This window comes from Falco rusticolus, chromosome Z (genome assembly GCF_015220075.1).
Source record: "Falco rusticolus isolate bFalRus1 chromosome Z, bFalRus1.pri, whole genome shotgun sequence".
Taxonomy (NCBI): domain Eukaryota; kingdom Metazoa; phylum Chordata; class Aves; order Falconiformes; family Falconidae; genus Falco; species Falco rusticolus.
Window position 1 is genome coordinate 24,395,331 of NC_051210.1, and position 25,467 is coordinate 24,420,797.

Below are 25,467 nucleotides of genomic sequence, written 5' to 3' on the forward strand. Positions count from 1 at the left end.
CAGGTTAAGCCCCAAACAGGCTGTGGTTTCAGAGCAGATTTCTCTTGGCCGGCGTATCACCTCCCTGCAGCTACACAATGCATGGTGTGAGCAAAACCCTATTACATTATGAAGCCACTTGTACTTTGGCCTCAAAAGGGAACAAATTCAGGCTATGCCTGGCAATCGGGTATCTTAAGGTTTATGACTTCCTTACCACATTATTTACCCAGTAAACTGCCATAATATAACATCAGCAGCAAGCAGAGGATGTTTTAAAATGCCTTCTACTGCTTTGTTCCTAAACTGTTGGATGGTACGTAATTTCTCCCGCAAAGCTCAATCAAGGCAGAACAGTTCTTGCAGCCACCAAAGAGGACTTGGGGATGGAGATGAGATGAGACTGATGGCAGCAGGGCCAGCAGTTTACACCAGGTCTTGAAGGCCATGTTTCTCCTCAAGGGCTCTAAGCAGGCAGTTGCACGGCAGCTTCAGTCTCTATCACTGTCCACCACTATTTGTGGGACCATGGGTTCAACTCATCAGGGGAGCTGACCTCTGTGATAAGTAACCAATTTTTTTTCCTGTCTCCTTTGGTAGAGTGTTTCCAAACACATGAGCTTCCTGAGCTGATTTACGATATAATCTCATATGCTCAGTGCTGTGGTGGGGCTGGACCCACACCTCCATTTAAAAGTGTGATACCATGTCCAGGTGTCTGGCTTAAAGTCTTGTGAAACAAATGCATCAGTGGGTATTTCCTAAAAGCAGAACCTTTTTCAATCTTATTGTTAGTGTTTGTGGAGTATGACAGGGATGCTACTGGAAAATGTAAGTATAATTTAATAGCATTTATCTTATACAGCATAGTAATAGGATGTCAAATCAGTAAATGGCTCACATATAATCAAAAGGATGATGCTGTGTCTGAGGTCCCAATCCTAATGCTTCCATATTACTTTAAAACACAGCAGGAAAATATAGAACTTTTAACTAGCTTAGAGTTATAAACCTAAATTTGTGCAAGAGAATTTTTAGCAATATTATGAGTAGCAGTTTAGGTGTAATACCACTTTGATGAATCGTATGTTTTATTTTATTCTCTCCATTAAAATCTTTGCAACTGTTTTGAGAGGAGAATACAGTGAACACCATACTCTGCAACCCAAAATGATTCCTTGTGGAGTTCCTAAGCCAAAAATAGTTAATGCATAGAAACAGAGTGGTCATTCAAATTGGAAAGATATTGTGAAAGCAATACATTTGAAATTTAGTAAGCCCCAAAGAGAGGGTTGTGGTGCTGATGTAATTTGTCCTACATTGCAAATGGAATGCCCTATTTGCAAATTATGGACTTTCATTTTGAGGGTTATCCTTTGTGCTGTGGTTCTTAAACTTGGCAGAAAAAGAGCATTGGCTAAGAGAGCTCAAAAAATGCTTATAATTGGCACCCCAGAGTGCATCTTAGTGAGGTCTGGCTGCTTTTGGTCTTGAGCTTAGCAATACATTTTTGTCCAAATTAAGCCTGGATTCATTTCAGCACTGGAAGAATGCTTTACAGCACGTTCAGTAATAAAAAAGCATCCCCTTTAGTGAACCAAAATGTACAGATGAAAACTACAGCCTCAGCTTAGTGCATTTAATGAAAGTATTAGTTCTATAGTGTCGAGTCAGAAGTGGCTCACACCTTCTCAACAGTGTAGACAAAACTGCATTTTGTTGCCTTACTTAAGAAAAAAAAAAAAAGTAAGCCCTGGACAACTGTGCTTCTTGTTCCTGCAGGGTGGTTTGAAAATGGTGCAGCTGTGAAACTGTCCTCCTTCAACAACCACCCTGACTCTGCACTGGCAGAACTCTTTCTTAGGACCACCAGCAATGAAAGCTTCCCCAGCCTCTTGTGCAGACAGGTTACTTGGTAAGATCTTTTCTTCCCCTTTCTGGGGTGATTTTACCCAGGTTAGTCGCCCACCGCAGACAACTGCCTAGTTTCCCTAAGCATTCAGGTGAACCTGTCTATTGTGTCCAAAACTGCTGCCTCCTCATTAACTATACTGATGTTGAGAAAGGAAAGGCTCATTTTAATCCCTTAATGGTGGAATTACTGGTGCATGAAGCCAGCTGACGGTGTCAGCCCTCAGCATCACTACTGTAATAGTAGAAAGGAAGGAATGTTCTGGCTCTTCTGTTTTTCATAGGAATTGCTGAATATATGCAAGATGTTAACAGATCTAATTATTATGTATTTTCCTCATTTAATGCCCAGAAAGTGCCAACATTTTGGCTATTAAACTCTTCATGTGGTTATAAAACACTTCCTAAGTGGTTATCTGTTGAGAAATAGTGGTTTGATCTATAAAAATCTGAATGACAAAACTCCAAAGTAGTGCAGCGTTAGTTAACGCATTTTCAGATTTCCCGGTGATTTTACTGTTACATGGGTTGTCATAGTAGCATCCTAGCACTGCCTTGGCTGGGTTTACAAATTTGTTTACAGAGATGGTAAATAATTGTTTCTGTTGGTATGTGTCTAAAATGGGTAATAAGACTATAATTATAGGTATGAATGCCTGTTTTTACTTAAGTGCTAACTCTAGAGATTTAACACTGATGCCTCATTAATTCCTAATCTTGAGTTTTGCATCAGCAAGCTCATTTAATGTTGTCTTTAAAATATGCACTTTTCTTTCAAACAAAACTTTTTTTTGCTTGTAAGAAAGGTGTTCCATCAGCTAAATGAACCAAAATTTTTTGAAACTTTTCTTTAGCCTTTTACCCTTTGCCTTCCAAACAGAGAAAATTAGGTCTTAGCACCTCAGGTTCTGGGGAACATGTGAATCTTCCAGCAGCCTGGAATAAAGCAATTATACTGTCTCAGTGCAAATGGGATATTCAAGAAGGTACAATTTTGTTAAATTATATTTCTGTTAATTAATCTGAGCCTTTCTAACTAAGCTGTGAAAGCTAACTTGACTGCTCTCAACTACAAAATTTGGAATAAAGCCAACATGAAAACGACTTCTATTTCCTACTTGAAGAACAAAACTTTAGAAAAATATACCGACATTATCAATGAAGTAGCTACATTTTCTGTTTGAACCTTCTCTTTTTAAGTTTAATTTTTCAAATTGCAAAATCATTTCCATGTAAGCACCTTTCATCTTGCACTTTTTTATGAATCATTTCTTCATAACCTGTCTCAGAAATAACAATGAGTATTATTAAAATAGAATCAAATGATCTCAAAATCAAACGATTTAAGTAACTTATTTATAGTTTTTATTAATTAGTCTTATTAAAACCCCCACTTACTATTGATGGATCTTTAAAAATAAATTATTAACTATTTTTTGGCTTGGTTTTCCAAGCAATAAATTATTATGTAGTGATTATGTGTATTTGTCTGTCCCCTCAAAAAACTGGTTGCAATGAGCTACGGTAAATCAAATTTAATGTTTCATAACATGAAGCTGCTAAGGTTTTGTGAAAATTAGTAGCTGGTTGGAGAAGAGGAACCAGTGCTCTACAGTGTGCGCTGAGGGACAGGCAGTTTTAATTCAGAGCCCTATCCATTTTAAAAGACAGGAATCAGATGCTCAGTCGAGATATGTATACTAGATAATCATTCAGCAGTTTGTTAGCTTCAAACCAAAACTGGCAAGTACTGACCATCAGTCAGTCAAGCATATACAGACATGAGAAGAAAGAGGGGAAAAACTGTGAGGAACATGAAAAGGCAAGTGCAATAGGATGGTGCTGAGCATACTGAAACTGTAGAGGAAGTGGCTAGGAGGTGCAGATATAAATCCACAAAAAGGAAGAGCTCCTGCTATGCTGTTCACAGAGGAACTCTCAAACACTCTGAATCATGCTTGGTAAAATCAGATAACCAAAGAGCTATGCACTCACCTGTACACTAAAGCATCTTTACTTACACATAGAGCTTTAGGTACAATAAGATTTATGTAAGTGAAGCTTTATTAAGTAATTTAAAACAGGCTCCATGTATGCTGTAGTTTTTTTGGCAGCTGAAATGCAGACTAAAAAAAGTGTGATTTAGTCCTGTAGGAAAGAAACAAGAATGATGGATGAATGTGTATGCAGTATCTGTGAGGTACAGTCCACAAGGCTGCTGTGTAGGACAAAGCAAAGTCACTCATTTTTTATTTTGTACGAAAAATAGTGCTCTGTGCTATTTTAGTCTCAGGTGCAGGGTCGTTCCCTGTTATAATGGAATTTCAAAGAGGTCTCCGTTTGGGATGATAGTTTGCTGTATTGTATCTCATCCAGAAAGTACTGAAGTTGACAGCTGCAAATTTTCATGACGAAAAGGCAAAAACTGGGCTGCCAGTTTAAGAAAGTGCATATTATTGTTTGAATATCTGTTGGATTATATGTTGATTTGGAATAAAACATAAGAATGTTAGAGATTTCTTTTTATTTAGCATTTTACTGCAGTACGTGTAGAAAGCTGTAACATTTTCATGGTATTGAAAACCAGACTTATGTAGGTCTCATGTCTAGGTTTTTAAATCTTGTTGAGGGGGAAAGGAGCTTTATGTTGATAATACGTGGATCATGTTACCTGACAAGTCAGTGATTTACCCTTAAAAAATCAAATCTGTCCTCTAAACAAATGAAAGAGCAGGTCTTATCACCTGCCTACTAAGTTGTATTGTATAGTTAAAAAATGACTGTAATGCACAATGCTATCATTGAACCATCAGTCCCTGTTTCAGCCACTTGTAGACTGGTTGGGATATGCATGAATGTCTCAGGCTACATGACTGCAAAGGAACATGCAACTTAAAATATACTGCTCTTCAAGAATCCTCTGAAGCAGAGAACATTGAGTTGGAGATGCAGGAGCTTGCTTTCATCTTGCAGTAAATAATATTCTTTTCACTAGCTGTGGAGAGGGAAAGCTTTAGAATAATTTTGAAATCAAGGATGATTTTTTTTTTCATATTGATATTTGGGAGAGGAAAAGACCATAAGAATTTTGCAATCATCTCCAAAGAGGTATTACAATGTTAACAAACATAAACTACTGATACTAAGGACTGTACTCTAAATTTGCACTGTCATTCTAACTCTGAGGGTATAAAGGCTCTCCTAAAAATGTGCTTCTGTAGAGTCACAGTTCATCTGTCCTGTTCATGCAGTAGGGAAAACCTGGGCAACTGTGCTTTCTGTAGTGATTCATCTTCACAGTGCTATAGCAAGTTACCTGTGCATATACACAGACACTTGAAATACATGTAGTGGACATCTTGTACTCAGCAGCAGCTAATCTGCTTTACAGATCTATTCCTGCTGGGCTAAATCCACTTACTAATACAGACATACCCGTGTGTAGAGGACTTAGATGGAGAAGGGGCCAAGCAATGCCAAGGGCATAGGACAGAAGAGGATTTAAATGCGGTAGCTAGGATTACATGAGAAATAGAGCAGAGCTACCTACTTCCAATCCCTCAGTGCTTCACAGTTTAAAGAGGAAGGCTAGGACAAGTAATGGAGAGTCAGCAAATCTGGCAAAGCTTCCCTCACCAACGCACTTAAGCATACAAAAAGTTTCCCATACCTCATAGTGGAAGGAGCTTTTCCTCCCATTTCCAACGTTAATGAAGAAGTACAGTACGATTCAAGTCATGTAGGACATCAGAGCCAATCTTGACAAATTTCTGCTGTAATACAGAATTCTTCTTGGACCTGACAGTGAAAACTTGTCTCACATTAGGAAATACCAACATATCTCTGCATTCCCATGTTCTCTTTCCTGGCTGTTCTACTTTTTCAGCTTCTGAATTGGCCTTTGACCAGCAGATGACCCACTAGATCATAGTCCAGGTTATGTTTTGATGCAGGTGGAACAGCACCACTCATAGCAGCTGCCACTGAGCTGTCCCGTGTTAGAAAATGACGCTCCCCAAAACACAGGTGGAGGGATTTAGAAAACAGATGAATACATCATCCACTTGAAAATATTGGGCTTTCTCTCTATCTTTCCTGGGATGGTGTGGGGAGATGTCAAACATTCTCACATCTGTCATGAATTCTTCCAGCTCTCAGTGTCTGAGTCATCAAGTGATGTGCTGGATTTTAGCGTACCAGTATGCAATTTCTGTGGCTCTGTTCTCAGTCTGTAAACACTCCGGAGCCACATTTCCTGAACAGTCCAGTGGTCTATAGGTTCCCAAGCAAACACTTCTCCCTTTTCCTCCGCTTGTCACCTGTTGAGCCCTCGGCATTACAGAGGAGCACAGCTGCAGAGCAACCTTGCTGCTCTGCATTTCCCGGGCAAAGTAATTAGATCAGCATGGAAAAGTCTCCCATGGAAGTGATTCATCTTAGAAATTTGCTTATAATCTCTAGATGCCTGTCCCTACCTAGACCATCTGTCAGTGTTTACCATATTGTGTTTCCAGCACAGTGGTCACACAAATAGAAACTCAAAGGCATGTCCAAGCTCTTTACTCCATAGTTTAATTCCCCAAGAGCTTGTTATTTCTAGCAATCATTTAAAGAAGAGTACTGGTCTACCATGTCTTCTTGTTGGAGGCAACATGGCCACCTCTGCTGGGAGTCAGGGACAAGCAAGGCTCTCAGCCCTGCATTGCACAAACCCAGCTCCACTGGTGAAACTCCTATTATTAACACACCTGTGACTCTGGCCCAAACTGAAACTATAAACATCAACTCGGGAGGAATTGTAGCTGCCACTCCAGCTGCTGCTGATGCTGCTACTACCTTTGCTTGTCAGACAGTAGTAGCAAAGCATGCTTGTGAAGAAAAGGAAGGTAAGATCAGAAAGAAAAAGCATCTACCCACGCTATCCCTGAACAAGGTCCTGCCAAGACTGCATCAAAGTCCTGGGGTGGCACTAGGCATGCCATCTGCTTCACCTCCATAAGATGGACTAAAGAGCGCAGCAAACTGTCAATGAGATAAACAAGGCAGTCATAAATTCTCAGTTGTTTTTTCTCCTTTTCTGTTACAACTCTCATTTACACCCAGCATTACTTTTTCAGTCCATATCAAATCCTTTTCTATTTCCATCAGACTTGCCTGCCTGTGCTTTGCTTTGCTGAGCGGATTCTCACCTGCTGAGTCAGAGATCCCTGGGTTAGGGCAGCAGTGTGTGACAACTTGTACCTGATGAGCTGCTATAGCTCCTGTCCTGCCTTTGGTGCCTGTGATGCTGGAAATGTACTCTCTTGGTGTAATGGTGGACTGATCTGTCCCACTCTGGGATCTCTACCAAGATCCAGGGCAGTTGCCATTCACCTGTCTATGCCTAGCCCAGTTTTCCCTCATCCTTCTGGGGGATGGCTGCCCTTCCTCAACATTCCAGCCTGCAGTAGCAGCCAATGGTACCTAACAGTCAAGCACAGGGATGCCTTGCAGTGTTGTGTCCATGCACTCTTTCTTTTCTTGCAAGTGGTACATGACAACAGCGTGTTGCTTGGCAAACAGGGGAGCACGCTTTGGGATGCTGCCGCCAGCCTGTCTTTACTGCCTCTGTTATTTACTGCCTCTTTACTGCCTGTTTCTGCTCTCTAGACGGGGCTTTCCTACTTGTTCCGGAACCTGATGTGCCTCACGCTAGCCCAGCTGGGTCCACTACTCAGTGGAAACAACCCCTTTCCCCAAGTACTGTCTCCCACCAAACTATAGTCTTTCCTGCTTCTCTCTTTTTCACCTGATCTGGAGTTTCCATGAAAGTCCAGTAGGGTTCTCTCTTCTTTATTGTTGCTGCTTATACTGTTGCTGATCCAGGCACCAAACCAGGTGCATCAACAAGCGTAATTATAGATTGCTATCACCTTGAGAGGTGCCTTATTTGAGAGATGCCCACCTGGTAGCTCCTGAAATTACAAAAATTAATGGTTATGTAAAAAGCAAAAAGCTTATTGCAGTACTCAGTAAGGAAGAATTGAATTATGACCAGTTTTGGCCATGGTTTAGAGGCCTAGAATAACATGGGCGTGCATGGAGAATCTATGCAAAGGAAGCAGTCCAGACCCGTGTCTTCGTGTGGACATCTGAACGCAGCTGCCTGCATGAGTGAAGACAGCAAACGTGTTTCTTGATGGTAGAGGGGCTGTTCAGGTGAGCAGCTTCCAAACAGCAAAACATTTGAATCAGTGCTAGTAATCTACTTTTAGAGAGATAGATTGCATCCTGACTTCCCGTCTCACTTGAGATCTCTAGGTGTTAGTGTGCTATAAATAACAATAGCACTTCTTCTGACAAGTGAAGGAGGTTGAGAAATTCACTAGGAGAAAGACTGATTCTTTCATCATATAACATATGGATAATCAGGATGGGGGAGAGGATGTGCTGAACTTGGAAGATTTGTATGAAGCTGTGGTTCCACTCTTCCTTGCAGGATTTGTGAGATTTCTTTTCCTACACAGAAGTTGGCAGATAAAGCCGACAAAGTAAAGATTAAAGCACAATGACAGGGAAATTTGAAGAAATTTGCATAGTAACTGCCTGGCTAAATTTTGCCTGTGAGATCTATAAATCTGTCTCTTTCAGGAACAGAAGATTCGCACAAATCATTAGCCAAAAACTGAGAAAAGCTATCACACTTTTTCACAGAAGAAATAGTTGAAAGAACAATTTAATTATCTTTTCAACCATGAGAAGCAATCCTACCTTTTCAGCCATAATTTTGTATGGCTGCTTTCACTGACATAGTAGAAAAATCAGTACATCTAGTAGAAACTGATATTACACAAACTTTTAAAAGATGAAATTATCTTCAGAACAGGTTTTTTTAGACCTTCTCAATAAACTCTTTGATGTTAATTCAGACAATTTTGCATATAACTCTGTAAGATCTTAACACAAAAAAATCAGTAATAGTTCAAAACAGTTTAACAGGGAGAGAACCTCATTTCTGAAAAAGGTCATTGTTTTACCCATCCATAATTTAGCTACTATAATATGCACTATATAATATATCTACTATAAACTCACAAGGCATTCAAGATGGAGCTTAGTGAATTCACTTTCCATTTTGTTTTTCCTGTAGAAGCGTTAGTGATCCTTTACATTTCTTTGCACCATGCTCTGATGAATCCAGAACATCCCTCTGCTTTACTTTTCATTGCAGAATCTGTTTTGTTTAAAACCTGCTGTGATGTAGCACAGAAATTACACTTGTATTCAAGCAGACCCAAGGTAGCAAAGGTTATGCAATTTCCAAAGTTGAAATGAATTTTCCGGTATATGACATACACACTGATCTTGAAAAATGTACACTGATTTTATGAAAACTATGTAAATACTTTTGATTTACACCTTTAGAAAGTGAGTAGAATCCAGTCGATTTGCTAAAGTACTTTCATTTCTGTACTTGATTTTTTTGCTTCTATTCACTCACATTATGTGTTTATTATCTATAGTGCTAAATACTCACATTCCTGGAATCCTAAATGAATACTGGGAAAAAATTTCATCTTTGATGGAGTAGTTGGCAGAGCAATACAAAATGCATGCTACTGTTCATATGGATTTTATCTTGCCTTTAATGGTGGTGTTTCTCTATAAATTATTTGAACTCTTTATTCTCACACCTGCACTATCCATAACTTAAGATATGGAGTGTCAGGATGCATTTTAAAAAAATTCATCAGCAAGAAAACTATGCATTCAGAAGGAAGAATGGTGTTGTGGATAGATGCACATCCAAGTACACATGGGATTAATCCAAGTTAGAGCTTCCTCCTCTAAAATTCTGAGTAAATATTCCAACCATATTTAAGACATCCTTTATGCTTATGTCTCTATCTTCTCATGAGTCCCAGAATCATTCTTTTTTCCCTGTTAAGTCTCTCTCCAGGGTTCTTTTGGCAAATAACTGCAATACAGAGAAACAACATATTAAGGCTTGTGTTGATGGCTTGTATGAACGCTTAAAAACATTTTCAAATACACTTTTTTTTTTTAATAGGGCAAATACTGATGAGGTGTTGGTGAAATTTCTTTTTTCCTATACCTCTTCACCTTCCTAAAAAGCATTTTGGTTGAAAGCATGCTTATAATTAAAATTAAATTACGTTGTAAGATATTCCAGGAAGTTTAAGCAAAAGAAGTTCTGTGATTTCCTATTTGTCCTGAGGAATAAGAAGACTGTCCCCACTCATCTCTGGAAGAACAGTTTTCAGACCTGACAAGTTTGAAATTCAGACAATTCAGAGTAATCTGTTTTAAGTAGTAAAATATGGACAATAAAGTATCTCTCTCTGTATACCTGTAGATACAGAAAGTAGCATTTGTAGCAGGCTGAATTAATTTTACTCTAACCTTTAAAAGGACATTCACCTTTCAGCATTGCTTATGCATGGAAAATTTCATTTTATAAGAAGGTTTTACATGGAAAATGGACAGCTGCAGATGAGCTGTTTTGCAGTCAAAATAATAGCCAACGACTTATCCCAGCTGGATTTAAAATAATGGAAAGATGTCTTGAAATTTCCAGAGTACATTGATGCTGAATTTAGTGGAAAACTTACTGTGGCAGGAGAAAAGCATCTAAAAGTTCCAGTGTATCATGAGGCTAGTAAACATTATTGAAAGATAGATCATTTCTAGGAATGGTGAAAAATCATTTAGTGTTTGAAGTTTTTTGAAACATATAGTTTTTGATCGTTTTGTGAGGTCTGAATTTTCTTCCCTATAGAGTTTAGCTGAAGCTTGCAAGATCAACACATACTTTAGTACATTTTTCCACTTTGCTAGCTTCTAAATATTCTGTTAGAGGGGCCCACCAGGGCCAACAGCTGGTTATTTGTTAAATTTTTCTTCCTCCAATGAAATCTGTATTTACAATAAAAGGCATCTACCAGGGAGTCTTCAAGAGGATTTACTTTTAAAAAGTTTCTCATTTGAGCAGTACGAATAATTCTGCAGGCTAAACCAGTTTGGGGGTCTTCAGATATTTCTTTTTTTTAGTATCATACATAAGGTAGCCTCTTTGAAGTTGAAAGTGCTCCCATTCTTCTGTTTAAGATATGAAAGCAAGAAATTAATTTATTTTCTGAATTTTTGTGTCAGATGAACAGTAACAAAAGGGACAGGAGAGCCCAGTCCTGATCACACTGCAGCTGGTGAGTCTTTCTGTCACTGACACAAAGGTGAGCAGAACTGAAAGCTGCAGAGTATCTCCCATTACAGGATTGAATCTACTCTCGCGTTGATTGCTGTGAATCTGAAAAAGATGAAGAGTGGGGTTATAAAAAAAAGTATAAATGAAAGGAAAATCAAGCCTTGTGGGTTGATCCCAGTCTGCATGAAGCCTGCTGCCAGATTGAGCTGCTTCTACCATTACCATTTTATCAAAGTTTACTCCCATCAAGTAACTTCAGTATTTTCTAATTTCAGGATTATTGAACTAGTGAAAAATAACAGTCCTTCTGCCTTATGTACACAGACTATTACTATAATAAAAAAATGGTCATTGCACTATCAATAATGGGGTAAAAAAGGAAATGGAAGGAAAGTATGCAAAGCTCAGGAGTAATCAGTCTTGGGACCAACCTCTGCCTTACCCCTGACTGTTCATTTTGCCCTGTAGTAGTTCTCCAGGCTGCTGGATACTGATTGCTGCATTACAGGGAGAAACTGGAGGAGTGTGCTGGCCTGGTGGGTGGCTCAGGGTAGCAATGGCAGCTGGTTTTTGCTGTGCACTTGAATTTATGGCTGCAAGTAGCTTCAAGAGGAAAACATAGCCTGTAGGGAAAGAGAGGCACGTGGGGAGACAAAAGTTCATGCTGAAATTTGCTAGAGAGATCCAAGCAACAGAGAAAAGTATGATGGGAGTGTGATTGTTGCTGAGGAAAAGGAAGAAAGTGGGAAGAGATGTATACCAGTAATTACTTTATATTTTTGAAGGATTCATACTTGTTGCCATTCAAGGTTAGTGGCCAGCAAACTAAAAGACATTGAAGAGAAATAACAAAGTTTGCTTAAAATAGTCGGTAAATATTTTATACTGTTTTGTAATGCATAAGACCGTCCCATTCCTGTCTAATTGGAAATTGATGAATAGGAAGTGAGATTCTGTAACTTTTATTACAAGAGAAAATTCTCTCGCTTTGTGTTCACAGGCTCAGATTTGAGACTGAAAAAAAAAATCCCCCAAGATATTTATTACAGAAGATATCCATTACTTTCCTAGTTACAGCCAGAATTCTCTCTGTCAGATACATCTGTCACAGTGGATTAGGCTGCATTTTCTGCACCTTGCTCAAGGGTCTCACATGGAGCCCATGTTTTGTTTCCATATACTCCTTCAACATCCCCTGTATTGTGTCTTCAGCTACATTCAGCTGCAACACATTTACAACCTGCTGTTCCAAAAAAAAGCAGCAAGGCTGTTTTCTCCAGTCACTTGAGGGCATCCATTTATTCTGACATTTAAAATTCTGATTGATTTTCAGACATTTTCAAACTCATGTCAAAGATTTCAGTTTCCTTAACAATGGCTATGTAAAGGCAATTAGTTCTCTTGTTCTTTTTGCAGTCTTTATGGCTTTTCACAGGTTTGTTAGTTTGATCTGTCAGTTAATAAATCCACCATCCAGGCCCATGAGCTATCAAATGCAGGAGCCGATTCTTCTGCTTCAGAATGGGCATGATTAAAATACACTAACCGTTCACATAATTTTTGATGAACTGTTTGGGCCCTGGAGCACCCATTTCACAGCGTAATCTGTGTCCACCAAGGTGGAGGACACCAACATTTTTCCCACTGGCATTTTACCCAATCATATTGCCTTTTTGCTTTTCTTTTTTTGCCCTACCCCCCACCCCCCACCCTCTGTCTTTTTTTTTTTTTTTTTTTTTCCCGTGTAAGTAAGTTGTAATGATTTCTTTAGCAAAAAACTTTAGGGATTTTTATTTTTCTCTTTGGTCTTTGGAAAGTCTCCCCCAAGAAATTCTAAAGTATCTCTGTTAACATGCTATACATTATTAAATAAGAACTGATGACTCACAGCAGAATAATTAATTTGTTCATAATTGCATAATATATGTAAACTTTAACTAGGTTTGGGGCTTTCTTACTGTAATTTAAAGGTGTTATTTACATACACATGTAAGATGATTTGATGTATAAGCAAAAAGCCTGAGTTGTTTTCATTTTTGGATTTGAAAGGCTGTTTGATAAGCTGGATTTTTAAGACTTCTTGCTTTCCACCTTTCTGGTTATCCAAAATCTTCTGAAGAAATGTATTCAAGCTTTACACAGAATTAAAAGGTAAAGCACTGTCCATAATCAGTACAACCAACACATCTTCCTGAAAGTACTTTTAGCTAAATCAGGAACCACAACTAACACAAGAAAGGAGGCAACATTTAGCGCATGTTAAACTAAGCACAATGGAAGGGAAAACATAGAAGTGTAGACAAAAAGGGGGAAAAAAATCAAAACTACTTCACATCTCTGAATTATTTTCTTCAAATATACTGTAATGTAAGTAGGAAAGGTGAATATTTTTAAAAGTTTGATGAAATTTAGGTTGTGCTTGCAATGCAGTTATTGTTAATAACTTGTTAAGGAATTTCTGAAAGTGTTCTTTCACATCATATATTTCAGGTAATGAGAGGACACCATTATAAATAGGGGGCAAAAATATTGCAGTATCCTTAAGCTTCTCCTAGCTATAGAAATGGCATATAGACTAAACCTCCAAGTTGTCGGATACCTCCTTTAGGGGACTGAACAGCTTGGACTACATTAGAAACAGCAGTGATTTCTGGCTTCAGTTCCAATGTATTTATTAAGCTAGCATTTCTGATACAGACTTCTAATGGCAGGTGTCTGCATGATATTTCATAGCATGCATCCTTTGTGTATGCTGCATGCAGTGCATCAGTAGGCTGCTGCTGTGGTAAGACTGCAGAGGCGTTGCAGTCTTGCTACTATCGTTGGTTGTCATGGCCACAAGTAATACACAATATGACGCACAAAGATTCAGATAATTTTAAAAAATTATACCACTTTTTTGCTGATGTGGTTTTTATTTTTTAACAAGCTTTATGCATGATTATAGAAAGCACCTGCACACAATAACATCTTCACAACCTCCTGTGTTCCTTAAGGAATGGCAGTGCTTACATTTATATGTAACATCCAGTGACTGATTTTGCAAATAGTTACATTTCTTTTATCCTTTTGATATTTGCATGTGTGTATTACATTCTCAAAGATCTCCTATGCATGCAAGCAGATTCAGAGACTTGTTAATTACTTCATTTCTTCAGTGCCAAACATCACTAATGACAGGAATAAAGCTATGTTTTCAGTACCAGCATCTGTGTATTACTGCTGAATGCAGAATTTTAAAGTCATATCAGAAATAAAAAAAAGATAAGAATGGCTTTAGTCTATGAAAATTGAATTGGCTAGTAACTAAGAGTTATCCAAAATACATGTGCTCATTAAATGACTGCCATGAAGGAGATTTTTGCATTGTGATTCACTGATAATTGAGAGTTTTGTAGGCAAGTCAGTCTTTGGTTAATAGAAATCTAGCCATCAAGGCAGATGGGCTGTACATAGTTTGCAGGTTCCATAAACTGTTGTCCGTGGCTTGTATATGTAATATTTCATTATACCACAAGAGGTCACACAATATTTATAAATCTATGCAGTGGAAATTTGATAATGGTTATATCTGCAAAACGGTGAAGTTAAATCTCATGCACTAAGTAAAAGGCAAACAGAACAAATTGTGAAACAACAGTAAGATGGTTTTTTTCCTGTTAAAGCATTCTCAGCCTGCATGATCTGCTATGAGCCATATCCAAATATCTCTCAGCTGTACATTTCATGCTGAAGGCAGGGAAAGCCATATGCGGTGCTGTGGTACCTTCTGAATCATTGTCAGTATATGACGTAACCTTGGAAGAAGGACAAGATCAGACTTTCCTTGGCATGGTTGGTAACATAATCAAGTGATATACGATGCATTGGGTGGGATTGCGGTGATCAAATAAGCATGTTTGGCAGCTCAGTGAGAAGTGTTAAAGCTGAGTTTAGCTGGATAAATTGCTGCTAGTTCAGCAAAACAATAGACACACACAAAAAAAGAGGTTTTAATTTTGCAGAGATTGCAGCCTGAATTTGTGAAACAAGATAATTTCGTAAAGATACCATCCAGAATTTTTTACCAAAGTCTCACTGTGGCACAGTAATGCAATTCTTGGTATCTTGTGCAGCAGTAATAGCCCTCTGTGATTCCTGTTTATTCTCACTGACTCTGAAGCAAGCAGTAGCCAGTGAGCCAACGTATGGAAGAAATGCGTTGGGTTGAGGAAGCTGGGGAATTAGTGCCAAACCGCTCTGTGGTGAGGCAGGACTGGAACAACCTTACTGCTGTGGGAAATACCTGTGAAGGAGCATTGTTTTGGGAGGAAGTATAAAGGAGCTGATTCTTTAGTGTCTGCCCTAAGGTATGCATGACCTCATACCGGTAGGGATGTGCCTACACTGCTTGATGCCCATGTTTCTCAACTTCTTCCATTGCTAACCCTTCCTTCTGGCAAGATGATATATCACATCCTATGAAGGTTTTTTCTAATTAATGTTTCTAGTTTCCAGGTTTCATGTGTAGTAAGGGAATGATAAGACTACAGTTATTTGACACACAATAGACTATCATTTATATAATTAAAAATTTCCTAATTATGTGCCTAGCTTACAGGCTATTATAACTCCAATAGCGCCCCTTGGGCCCACAAGTCTTCATTCACTCAGGTAAACATATAATTAAGGAGGAGGGAATAACACCAGGGAAGAAATGACCAGTATCATTTTGGCTTTCTTCTCAGAGTTTAAATACAAATGCTGTTTACTGCGTTAATAATTTTTAGTACTTGTATTTTTTCTCCCAGGAACTCACAAAGCTTCTCAACAAAGGGCAAGTATATTTATTTCTATTTACAGACAGAAAAACAGAACTAAAAGCTTAAACTGTCATGAAGAATAAAGAGCTCCAAAAGACAAAACTTATTTCAAACATGTAGCCTGGAATAGCTTACCAAGCTTCTTTTGTAAGTACAGTCCTCTGCACCTTGTGAAAGGTCACACAGAGCTAACCTCTAATGTCCTCCCTTTTATATAGTTTGTTGTGTTAGCTTTCACCTGAGTTTGTGTCTTTGTAGAGCTACGTAAGCTGTACACATCTGTTTTACTCTTCAGATGAGCATAAAAGAAGGAAAATTAAATATGATTTTCTGTTTTGTTTTGTTTTTCTGAAGTACGTTCTCAGGACTGCAGACTATTAGACATCTATTTCTTACAACAGAAGGATGATCTTTTTTGTAAGTACCTGATATTCAGGAAACCTTAATTTGGTTGGATGAACTATCTTTGTGACCTTGAGCAAGTTATTTAGTACCTTTACACCTCCATTTCCCACAGAGAAAAGAAGTAATACTTCTATGATGTTTGGGGAAGAGAGGATAATTGTTAAATATAAGAAAGAACAAACAGCCACAATGACAAAATTAACACTTCTCTTCAAAGCTAATTTATTTCAACATGTAAAAACAAAAAAACCCCAAAACAAAACAAAAAAAAAAGGAAGAGAGACTTAAATTCCTGAGGAGGAGGGTTGTTTTTCAGAGGAAAGCAAAGGGTTGAAACAGATGGGAAGTGAGAGAATGTGGCCCATCCTACAAGCCTTATGTCAGGGCACGGCTATAGATGGAAACTGAGTATTCCTCACTGCAGAGAGTTTGCAAGACTAAACAGAACATTCAGACTTAATCCCCCACTTAATCTCAAATCTTCAATACAATGGGGGAAGAGTGTTTGTCATACGATCAATATTACCTAAATTTTCAGGCAAATGTGCTTTGTTTTATATAGTCATCAAGCAATTAAGATACTTTCATAGAAATAACTGAGGTGTGTGGATAGGAGACTGCAAAATGTTTGTGGAAGGCTCTTGTGTGAGAAAGGCAGGCACAGCATAAACAAATTGCACAAGGAAAAGAGTTCACTTTGTGCATGGGAAATATGATAAAGACTGTGACTTCAGAATGGATGGGAGCAAAGAGAACGTCAAAAACTTTTAGTGTCTGTACTTCACACTGCTTTAAGGACTAAGGTAAACCAGAATTAGTGTGACCCATGGGTGATAAGTTCCTCTGAGCCAGTAGCATAGTATAGGGTTGGTCCAGCAGCTCCCACTCTGTAGGGTGCTGGCTGCTGTGGGAACTACCCAGGCGTGCTGCCAGGAGTCGCACCTGACTAAGGCTTTATGGCATGTCTTTGCTGCAACAGCCTGGAAGCAGACATCTTCCACCTCCTTTGTGACCAAATCCACCACATGAAAAGATTGCAAGCAAAATGATAAAATCATACGTAATTAGACCAATTCATTCTGAACAATTTTCCCGAGTGACTATGGAGAGAAAAGAACAGCAAACACTCTTCTAACAGTGACTTCTATTAATTACTAAACACATTTTGAATACATGGTTCGTTAGAGAAAGAAATCATGAGAGAAATGAGTGGTCTGATACCAGCACCTCTCTGACATCCTCAGAAATCCTTCTTCCAGTCATCAAAACTGCAGGAAACGCCCAACACTGTAGTGGTAGTTTGTTCCCAGCCTTCACTGGGACATGTAACCATTTTCAGAAATAAAATACCAGTACCTGGCACTTGAAGGAATCTCCTCTGAAACCAAGATATATCTAAGCTTTTTTGATGCAGCTAATTCCTCAGACAGTGCTATTAATAAATCATGGACAATACACACCTATACTATTTTTATTTTCATTGTTTCAAGGTCTACTGTTCTTTGTCATAGTTATGAATCCCTAAGTAAAAGTAACAAAGATGAATACAATTTAGACTATTAAACAAGTTCAGGACAGACAAACAAATCAAATCATCAAGGTGAATCAATTAATGAAGCTTAATTTTTATAATGTTTAGTAGCAGTTGCATAATAAATTATCTCTCATGGTTTACCAGATTGAGGAGAAGAGTCTTTTAGCATGCAAGAATGAGTGACTGTTGAAGTGCCTTGAGTAATTCAAAAAACAATTTCAGTCCAGATTCAGTTATCAGAATTTGCTGAGTCCCTGATTCATGTGTACAGTCGCTCAGGAGTCTTAACACAACCTGTCAGCTGCATGAACTTAAGTGCCTGCAAAGTGAGAAGCAGTAGAGTTCACCGGGCTGTTTTGCCATTTGTGTGAACCTTATGCTCCTGAGCTCTTCTGTAGAGTTAGAATGGGAAGTTAAAGATGGATGACTTCCTATGAACAGAGTCATCTGGCAGCACAGGAGCTCTTTAAGGACAAGATCCTAGAAGCAGTGACAGTAAGTTGCCTTATTTGCCCATGCAGAATGACTGCAAAAGTATAACCGTTCTGAACTATTTTAGTTCAAAGCCGTTTTCACAGTAAGAAGGGACTGGACATTCTGAAGTTGTAATAATTGATGATACTTTCCTGTAGAAGAATATTCAGTCCCATGTTTCAGGGCTAGAACTAATTTTCATCCCTTTGATAGAAGGATGAGAGCAGAAGCTGGTGAAAAATGTACCATCAAAGAGGTCATCACACCCCAAGAACTGAAGGATAAATACAGTCAGAAGCAAGACGCTGGGCTAGGAGGACTTTCTGAGCCCACTGTGGAAGATCTAACAGATACCAATAACCTTACAGAGAATTTAGTTACACACACTACCACAGATAAGCACTTACTTAATTTTTAGATGCAGTTTTTCTCCCATTGGTAGTTAAACCCTTTTGAAGTACTTGAAGCTTTGCATTTGGACATGTAAATCCTTGGGCACTGATGAGTTTTGTTTGACACTGTTTATTTAGTTTATTTATCCTCCTCCACTTAAGTGCAGTCCCTGTGAAGTTAGCATGCCTTCCTTGGGCTGCTGCAGATCTTTTGGAGACTAAGTAGTAAAAAAATTCTGACACAAGAAATGATAATACTGGCAGTTTAATTACATAGCTGTAAATAAAAATGCTTTGGGCCGTATTCTGCAGTCTCATAAGTGCAATCTCACAGGTACATGTTTATGGTAAAGGACACCATGAATGACCACAGGGATGTGAGAATGGATATCTGATTCCAGATGCTGAAGCTCAAGTCATCTGGACAGGTGACCAATCTACACTACTGATGCCTAACCACACCATGTCATTTTGTGAAAAAGCGGCAGCACTTGTACGGCTCTTAATATTTAAGAATTGGTAACAGCTCTTAACCAACCCTGTGTTACAACTTCTTTTGTCTCATACAGTTCATATCTGGGTAAAGCAAGATCCCATACTGGGTAGGCTAGTAACACATACTTTATAACAAAAACTTGTCTGTAGGAGGATAAAACTTCATGCTAGACAAAGCAGGAAGAGAACAATCCTGATGAAACAGAGTGGGTAGGCTTTTCGAAGACACAGGGTGAAAGACATCACATTAACTTGAAATATCTTGTTCAAACCCAAAACACTGTGAACATTTAGAATGCTACAGTAATTTAAATTCAAACATAAAGACAAAATAAATAAAAAGATCTTATCAATGTGTTAAATTGCCTTTTTGTTGTTGTTTGTTTGTCTGTTTGTTTGTTTGTTTCCTTTGAATCATCAGTATCATCACCGCTTCATCACAGCTTCAACAAGAAGGGTCTGAGACTCAACACTTTGTATAGCCTTGTTGTCTGGGTTTCTGTGTGCAAATCTCCTCAACAGCGTGAGACATCTTCTGCTCTATAACGAAGAACTTCACCACACAAATTGCTAAGGATTGTCCATCAGATTGACATAATTCTTACAGTAATAACTTTTGTGTTTAAACGTTATTCATACTTCTGTATCCTATGAAAGCAGATACACTGTAAGTACTCTGTATGCCTTCAATATATCAATAAATTGCTATCTTTTTTTGCTTGAAACATATACAAATCTCATGCCAGTTTGTTTTTATTAAATTACATTTGTTATTGATAGGAACTTTGTTTCTGCACTTTAAGTTGCCTTTATTTTCTGAGTACTTAAACAGAAGAAATAAAATGTACTCTTCTTCAGGGAAATTAATTAAGCTTCGATTTGTTTGTATTTTGTACTTGTGAACTAAACCAAAAGCTAATCTAGAATTATTAAAATTATTTTTTCATTGGAACATTTTCCTGCATACTTCCTGTTAATTTAATCATCAAACACATAACATCAAGCTTTAAATCTATGTTGTTCAGCAGAGTTACTGTATGAAAAAAAAAGCAATTAAAAAAACTTTACAGAGCAAATCCTATGTACATATTCCTTTATCAGATGATCTGTTTACAGAAAGATAGAAGATACTGACTTCACAACAAATTTCAGGCATCCCAATGACCAGGGATGTTGATTTCTAACATCTTGATTAGGTGTGAAAGCTCTAGCAAAACACATTCACTGGAAATAAGAAGTCTCACTCCAAAGTTGGGTTTACTTCATTTTGTTTCCTTTATTTTGTCTCACAGAAATAACCCAATAAGCAAAGGATATACCCAAAGGATATATTGTCTTAGGCTGAGGCAAGGATTTTGGAAGATACGCTTCTCTTTCTCTTTTCTGTTCCCTTTTTCCATCTTCAATAATGTAACTTAGATCCACATTATTCTTCTACTTTTGTTCTTATGGAAACAAGGCCAAATATGAAGTCCAGGCTTTCAGTGGTAGTGAATTTTCTAGGCCATTGCCAGAAAAGAAAGACAGAGAGAAAGGTGACATGCTTTTTTCCAGCAGAGACGAACAGTCCAACTCCATTTCTCATTCTCAGGGATGTGGACAGAAGGGTCAATAGTGATTCCAAAAGTGCAAACCCACAAGGAGTTTGATGTCATGAAATTTTCCATCATGCTTCATGTGTGGCATATGCTTTGTACAGCATCAGCTGTGTCAAAGCTCCATTGATCTGAGATGTGATGGCATGAGAAGATGCTGCCATTTATCTCACAGAAATGTGAGATCATGTGTTGCAGAATGGATGAAAGAGAACGGCCACGGTTCCATAGAAGGACTGTGTGATACAGCTTTTGACATAAGTCTGGAGTGAACCAAGCTAGGCCGCAGCGAGAAATTACCAGACTTGCTAGAAATGGAAAATTACCAGGCTTGCTAAAAATGGAAAATTACCAGGCTTGCTAATAAGGGAAGAGAGATAAGGTCATGCTGACCTTGTGCCTAATGTTGTAAATAACTTTGAGGAATTCGCGTAGACAAGAGAAGAAAAAAAATATATGTAGTTAGCTATCCGCAGAAACCGCAAATAGGAGGACGTATGAAAGTGTAATCCTTTAGAGCTTAGCCAATCAGCAGATGATTTGTAGGCATAATTAACTGGAACTGTATATAAGACATAATCGCGCCGTAATAAATCGAAGCTTGCTCTATCACTCACATTGAGTCGGCTGCTTGCTTCCCCTCGCTCGTCAAAGTGGCGCCCGAACAGGGACCCCCAATCCCTGTTCTTCACCGGACAGCGAGGACGGAGAAGCACTGGTAGCAGCGACCAGAGAGCAGAAGATCGGCTGATGCTGGCATCGTACCCGATCCGTGCTTGAACTCAGGATAATTAAGAAGGGGTTCGCCGTCCGTGAGCTGCTACCCAAGGGAAAAGGCTGCAACAAAGAGGACTTTAACGAGTGCACAATGGAAAAAGAGGTAGCGCTAGCACTTTTACAATGCTTTTTAGAAAAGCGGGGAGTAGGCCCTTTAAAAGATCTGGCCGGGTTAATTGCATTAGGTAGAGCAAAAGGATATTTTGCAGATCCTGAGCATATGTTTGAAGTAGAAGAATGGCGTAATTATGGGGATTGTTTATGGGATTCAGTAATTGATGATGATAAAGCTGCTAAGAAATTAATGAAACCTTGGAGAGAAGTTATTAATTGTTTAAAAAGATATAAAGTTGAAAAACAAATGGCAGCAGCTGCTTCCAGCCGACTCGAACGGTCTGACCCGGCTGCTGGGCGTCTTACGGCAGGAGGTGATTATTTTACCCCCCCCTGCCTCGGGAATCCCTGTTCCTGTTGTTCGCCGACCCTCAGACCATCCTCCTCCCCCTCCTCCTCCGGAGGAAAAAGCTTGTCCCTCGGCACCACCTCAAGAGGAGGTGCAGGGAGAATCACAAGAAAGCGAAACTGAGGAGGAGACAAGTGACAAAAATGAGAGGGCAGACGATGGGAAGTTAAAATCTGATTCAGCTAATAAAACTTTTAAACCGCCTTGCCTTCACCCGCAGCCACGACTAATTCGAGTCGGTTGGGATAAAATAGTCCGAGAAGCGATGGAACAAAAAGACTTTGATGTCGTGGCTCAAATTAATCATCAAGCCTATCCAGTAATTTATACTGTTGATAATGCAGGAGTAATGACAGGAGAACATCATACTTTAGACTGGAAAATATTAAATCAGTTACGGAGTACAGTTAATGAGTCAGGTTTACATGGCGAACCTGCAAGACAAATGTTAAACTATATTTGGAGTAGCGGAATGCTTTGTCCAGAAGACATTAAAAATATAATGAGACTCATTTTGAAACAATCACAACAGTTGTTATGGCAAGCCCATTGGCAGAAACTTTGTGAACTGTCTGTACATATGCCTCGCGCACCGAATGATCGTTTAGCGGGTTTAACAGTAGAACAATTGATGGGAACCGGGCCCTTTGCTTCTGTAGAAATGCAGATGCAATCTGGCCCAGATGTCTTATTAGAGTCTATGAGGCTAGCACGAGAAGCCTTACAAAAAGTCAAAACTACACCGGCTACGCCCTCATATATGTCAGTCAAACAAGGAAGGGATGAATCTTTTGCCTCTTTTGTAGATAGGGTTACAGATGCTATTAATCGTGCAGATATGGCTGACTTTATGAAAGGACCTTTGTTAAGACAATGTGTGCTGGAAAATTGTAACTCTTATACAAAAGGCATTTTAGTTACTCTTCCTCTGGATGCCTCTATTGAAACCATGTTAGAGCGAATGAGCAGAGTTCCTGTAGGACCCCAAGCTCTGTTAGTTGAAGCGCTTAGAGAGGTAGGGGACAATTTAGTTAAGGCTCAGCAGCAAGCATTTGCAGCCCTCGCTCCACTGAAACCTCCGGATGAACGTCGAGACAGAATACACCATCGAAGGGACTATACATGTTTTCGTTGTGGACGTTCGGGTCATACGCGCCGGCAGTGTCAAGAACGCCAAGTATGGTGCCAAAACTGTCAAATGAATAATCATAATACCGCAGCTTGCCGGCGTTCGGGAAACGGGAAGCGGAGCGCCAGGAGTCGCGGCGCGCCGACCCCAATAGCGGCTCCAGCAACCTGCATGCCGATGACTGTCCCCAACCAGCTCCCCAACCAACAACCAACACCTCCCGCCTTCAACCAGCCACAAATTTACGACCAGCAACCCGAGGGAGCCTCGGATTGGATCTGGCAACAGCAATAGATATTACTCTACTTGATAATCGTCCACAGAAAGTTGCCACAGGAATCAAAGGACCTATAATGATAAACGGACAACTTCATGGAGCTTTGCTGCTGGGTCGTTCTTCCAGTGGCCTCAAGGGACTCTTTGTTTTACCAGGACTTATTGATTGTGACTATAAAGGAGAAATTTTTATAATTGTTCAAACAAGTTTTCCGCCTATATATATTCCTAAAGGTAGTCGCATTGCTCAATTAATACCACTCCAACACTTAACTCACCAAATGTCTGCAATCTCCAATCACGACCACGGGACAGATGGTTTTGGGTCCACAGGAGGCTTAGCGATGTTGACTGTACCTATGAATCAACGACCACTCGCCCAAATTATTCTTGTACATGGGACTGATAAAAAACACGACTGCACTTTTGGACACTGGTGCCGATATCACAATCATCGCGCGTGGTCAGTGGCCTTCTTATTGGCCACTGCAACACGTCCCTGGAGGAGTTGAAGGAGTAGGGGGAATAGCGCCTGTTCAGCGCAGTCAACAAAGAATACAAATCATCATAGATGGAAAAACAGCGATACTACATGTTACTGTTATGCCCTTACCTAGTGGAGTGAATGCACTCATCGGAAGAGATGTGTTGAATCAATTAGGAGTAATACTTACCACAAATTCACCTTTTTAGGAACGGTCACTGTCAATTGGACTTTCCCGATTCCTTTGAAATGGCTAACAGAAGAGCCTGTTTGGATCGGACAGTGGCCGTTGAAAAAGGAAAGTCTGCAACAAGCACATTTGCTAGTTCAAGACCAGTTAACACAAGGTCATCTTAAACCGTCAACCAGTCCTTGGAATACACCGATATTTGTAATCCAGAAAAAATCAGGAAAATATCGGCTTTTACATGATCTACGAGCAGTGAATCAACAAATGCAAGCAATGGGAGCCTTACAACCGGGTCTTCCTAATCCTGCTATGTTGCCCACCGAATGGCATTTATTAATAATTGACTTAAAAGACTGCTTTTTTACAATTCAGCTACACCCCAATGACACTCAACGATTTGCATTTACATTGCCATCGGTTAACAGAGAGGGACCTGACCAGCGATTTGAATGGACTGTGTTACCACAAGGCATGAAAAATAGCCCTACCCTGTGTCAGCTATTTGTTGATGCTGCTCTCCAACCTATTCGAAAAGCATGGCCTCATGTTATTATTTACCATTATATGGATGATATTCTATTTGCTCAAAAACAGCCTTTCACTAAACAACAGGAGACCTTTTTACAACGACAGTTAGAGACGCAAAATCTCGTCATAGCAACTGAAAAGGTCCAGCGTCCACCCGCATGGAAATATCTTGGCTGGAATATTACTCAGTCACAAGTGAGTCCACAAAAATTAACCATTTGTAAAGATCTGCATACCCTCAATGATGCTCAAAAGTTATTAGGTGACCTCCAATGGCTACGCCCAGTAGCAGGCATCACCAATGATGAACTAGACGTGTTACGACCTTTATTAAAAGGAACAGATCCATCTAATCCTGTTATTGTTTCTAAGGATCAACAAGTTATGATTCAACAACTCAGTGAGCGGGTTGTAGAGCGTGCAGTAGATCGAATTGACCCTAATCTTCCTGTAGACCTCACTGTGTTAAACGGTCCCTCACACTTTATTGGTGCACTTACACAGTGCAAAAAGAAAAAGGGGGAGACTGTGAGAGTATTAGAGTGGATCTTTACCAAAATGCAACCAAAGACTACCATCCAAGAAAAAACGCAAAATTTGGCAGAAATCATTCGAAAAGGAAGAACGCGAATTTTACAAATTACCGGAATGGAGCCAAATGTCGTGTATCTACCAATACGCAGAGAAGACTTGGAGTGGTGGTTGCAGAATTCATCAGCTTTACGATTAAGTTTATTAAGTGAAGCTCTGGAGATTAAAGTTGAGCCTTTAAAAGCACCTATATTAAAATGGATTAGTAATTATGACTGGTTAAAGCGTTCGAAACGA

At 39.2% G+C, this 25,467-nt stretch overlaps 1 long non-coding RNA gene across 1 annotated transcript; it reads left to right on the forward strand.

The window, feature by feature from the left end:
* Window positions 1-679: 679 nt before the first annotated feature.
* LOC119141517 lies at window positions 680-19,847 on the forward strand. Its single transcript, XR_005101943.1, has 4 exons — window positions 680-810; window positions 1,762-1,894; window positions 16,252-16,314; window positions 19,619-19,847. It is a non-coding gene; the product is annotated as an uncharacterized LOC119141517 (long non-coding RNA).
* Window positions 19,848-25,467: the final 5,620 nt, after the last annotated feature.